This window comes from Fulmarus glacialis, unplaced genomic scaffold (genome assembly GCF_000690835.1).
Source record: "Fulmarus glacialis isolate BGI_N327 unplaced genomic scaffold, ASM69083v1 scaffold45470, whole genome shotgun sequence".
Lineage (NCBI taxonomy): Eukaryota > Metazoa > Chordata > Aves > Procellariiformes > Procellariidae > Fulmarus > Fulmarus glacialis.
Genome location: NW_009190476.1, coordinates 1 through 364, shown reverse-complemented (window position 1 = coordinate 364; position 364 = coordinate 1).

Below are 364 nucleotides of genomic sequence, written 5' to 3'. Positions count from 1 at the left end.
TTACCCTTCCAGTCAAAGACATAGAACAGCTGCACACTGAAAAAGAGAAGAATTGGTTTAAGCTCAAACAGCCAAGAAATGTCTCGCCAGGAAATCACCGAGGCATTTAGCCTTCTGCTGACAACTCATCCGACGCATGGCAATATCCCAAGACAACACACCCTGCTTTGCCTGAAAAAAAAAGTTTTTCAGTCTTAAGAACAAATCACTTTTTTTTATTTGTGTAACTTTATTTACTTTTTTATATACTTTTTATATTTTTGTATAAATTTTTATACAATTTTACGTATTTTACATATCTTTTTTTTTTGCATTGCGATTCCTACACCCTGTGGTTAAAAAGAGTTCATCCTGTTAGCTCCAA